The sequence below is a fragment of the Aquarana catesbeiana genome, linkage group LG02, assembly GCF_042186555.1.
Source record: "Aquarana catesbeiana isolate 2022-GZ linkage group LG02, ASM4218655v1, whole genome shotgun sequence".
NCBI classification, from domain to species: domain Eukaryota; kingdom Metazoa; phylum Chordata; class Amphibia; order Anura; family Ranidae; genus Aquarana; species Aquarana catesbeiana.
The window spans coordinates 699,802,460-699,805,878 of NC_133325.1; positions in this window are offsets into that span (position 1 = coordinate 699,802,460).

Sequence of the window (3,419 nt, forward strand, 5' to 3'; positions counted from 1 at the left end):
ATTTAGTTATTTGAAATGTGGGAATGGATCTGTTTACAGGACAGGAAAGACTGTGGGCTTGTGTTTATAAGATATAGGATATGCGATACATGTAGTACTGGACAAAGGAACTCAAATCAGGTGGTGATCTGTTTTTTTTTTTAGAACATACAGCTTTGATTGCATCATCAGACACTAAAGGGTCTATTTATTTTTAAAAAAATGCTTTGTGAATGTCTCAGTATTAACAAAGTCGAAATTCGCAAATAATACTCGTAATGTTTGTTATGTGTGAAATGTCAGTTTGTATATGTTGCCTTTTGCAGGGTGACTTTAAAGTGGCTGTAAAGTCAGTTTTTTTTATCTTAATGCATTCTATGCATTAGGATAATAATCCTTCTGTGTCCAGCAGCCCCCCTAATACTTACCTGAGCTCCCTCCGATCTAGCGCTGTTGCCGGAGAGACTCGGCTGTCCCTCTTCCCTGGCTGAAACAGCAACGAAGCTCCATTGGCTCCCGCTGTTGTCAATCAAAGTCAGTGAGCCAATGAGGAGAGAGAAGTGGTGGGGCCTGAGCTGTGGCTCCATTTTTTTAATGGATACACAGAGCTGCGGCTCAGCTTGGGTGCTCCCATACCAAGCTGCTTACTGTGGGGGCACTCAACAGGAGGGAGGGGCCAGGAGCACCAAAGAGGGACCCGAGAAAAGGAGGATCTGGCTGCTCTGTGCAAAACCACTGTAGTTTGTTATTTTGAAACAAAAAAAAAAGGAGACTTTAGTATCACTTTAACATTCCCTAGCTGTCGATCCTAAGAGAAAAAGAACATTCGACCAGAAGAATTAAAGAACATTCAACCAACAGAGCCTAACACTATAGGCTAAGAACATTCAACCAAAAGAAATAATATGAGAGACCTTGATCTTTGCCTTCTCTTTAAAGTGAGTGTACACTGTTTTTATATCAATTTATTATTTATCAACTTTGGGACTAAAAAATATATTTTTTAAGTTATTTAACTCTTCTGCTGCAAGAGCTATTTTTGTGTTTTTTGCACACGTTTAAAAAATCGTTTTGAGCCTGATGGCCTGAAGGCCTCTAAAACCCTCAAAATATTATACAGTATATATCAAATTTCAGAAAAAAAACTAAAGTCAATTTTAGGGCACACAAGCTCAATAAATGATCCACTTTTTGGTAAAATATAAAAGATGAGTAAAAAGATACCCAACATGGTGACAAACTTACCTTATATTTTTCATAGGCGGTGCTTTAAAAGCCCCTACAGGACAAAAAGTCCCCTATGTAATGCAATTTTTGGTGACAGGTTCCCTTTAATGAGACCCCTAATGTCTCACCTGTCCTCCACTGAAGCTAATGGGGTGCACATTACACTCCATTAGCTGCGTGCCTATTCGTACTGGTTGGGGAAAGTGAAACCAAGATCTGGAAGTGACACTTCCTGTGTTTCTTCTTGGTCATTAACCGAAAGGAGCGTGTAGAATCTGGGAAGCACTGTGGAGGAGCAGGGGGCACACATACGGGGGGGACAATCTGGTGGCTACACAGCGGCCAAATTGCTTCCATGTGACAGCTAACAGTCAGCTTGTCAGATTTATACACACTCTTGGTGGCTGCAGTTGAAGTGAGAAGAGGACCTCTCAAACAGGGCTCAGTCAGGTGACCTGAGCCCCCATATCTCATGAGCCTCGGGTGTTAAGCTCGTCCCTCTGAGCCCTAAGCTGGCCATAGACAGATCGAAATTCCTCTGATTCAGCAGGGACCTGGAGAATTTCAATTAGTGTGTGGCCATCCTGACAAATTGGAAAACTATTGACGATCAGTGACTGCAGCCAATAGGCTGCCTGCTGCTGATTAGTTTATATTGACAGCAGGACCAGGCACTGGGGGGATTTCTCCATCCACCTCGCTTATGCGAGAGCTTATGCTTGGCTGAAAAAAAAAAAAAAGACTTATCTATGGCCAACTTTAGCCTACAAGCACAAGGAGAATCTAAGGCCTTGCGATGGAAGTAGGCCCTGGCTGAACTGAGAGATTAGTGCTAAGGTGGACCAAGCGGATGGTGAATTGGGGTTTCACACCCACCATCTGTACACACAGGAGCAGACAGTGTGGGCACTGGAACTAGGAACAGGATACATTATCCCAGCTCTTGAGTAGCCTTGCTTACATGCTGCGCTTAATAGCAGCACTCCTATTTGCATTTTAAGATAATAGAGGGAAAGAGAGCATGCTTAAATAATGACTTTTAGAAAAAGCAGTATTCATATGTACATGTACTTTTGGTCATTTCTGGGTGTATTGGAGCTCCATTTATCAAAACCAAAATGTATGTACAGAAACTTGACCTATACTAACACTGGGTTATTTAGCATTTCTTAAGCCCCGTACACACGATCGGATTGTTGGCCAACAGAGCGTCAGACTTTTGTCCGAAGGGAGTGTGCCAGGAACTTGTCTTGCATACTAACAGCACACAATTGTCGGCCAACAAACACGACGTACTACGTGGAATTTCTTGAGTGCCACCCTTTGGGAACCTTCTGCTAATGTCGTGTTTGGTGAGCATTGATTCCGAGCATGCGTGTTTGTACTTTGGACTTTTGTGTGACGGACTTGTGTACAGACTATACGAAAATCTGACAACAGACCGTTGTCCACCGAAAATTTATTAGCCTGCCATCCAACATTTGTTGGCCGAAAGTTGTCTGAAGGAGCGTACTAACAGTCAGATTTTAGGCAAACAGTCTTTTATCACACTTAAAGTTTAAGTTCACCTTTACCAAAAATCTGTAATGCCGTGTACACACGAGCGGACTTTTTTCGACCGGACTGGCCCGACGGACCGAATCCGACGGACAATCTGTCCGTGTGTGGGCTCCATCGGACCTGCAGCGGACTTTTTCGTGTGGAAATCTGACGGACTTTAGATTTGGAACATGTTTCAAATTTTTCCGATGGACTCCAGTCTGGTCGAAAAATCCGCTCATCTGTATGCTAGTCTGACGGACCAAAACAGACGCTAGGGCAGCTATTGGCTACTGGCTATCAACTTCCTTATTTTAGTCCGGTCGTACGTCATCACGTACGAATCCGTCGGACTTTGGTGTGATCGTGTGTAGCCAAGTCCGTTCATTCAAAAGTCCGTCGGAAGTCCATCGAAAGTCCGTTGGAAGTCCGTCGAAAGTCCGTCGGAAAGACTGTCGGACCTTTGTTGCCGAAAAGTCCGCCCGTGGGTACGGGGCATAAGGTGACCTTACACTGGCCCCCCTCTTCATCCCATCCGGTCCTGCTGTGCCAGATTGTCGCCGATCATAGGCATAGGCTGGTCATACATTATATTGTTTTCTTGTACAATTTTCCTTTAGATTTACCAAAACCATATAATATGAGGTCAAACCTAAACACTTTCAATTTGCATG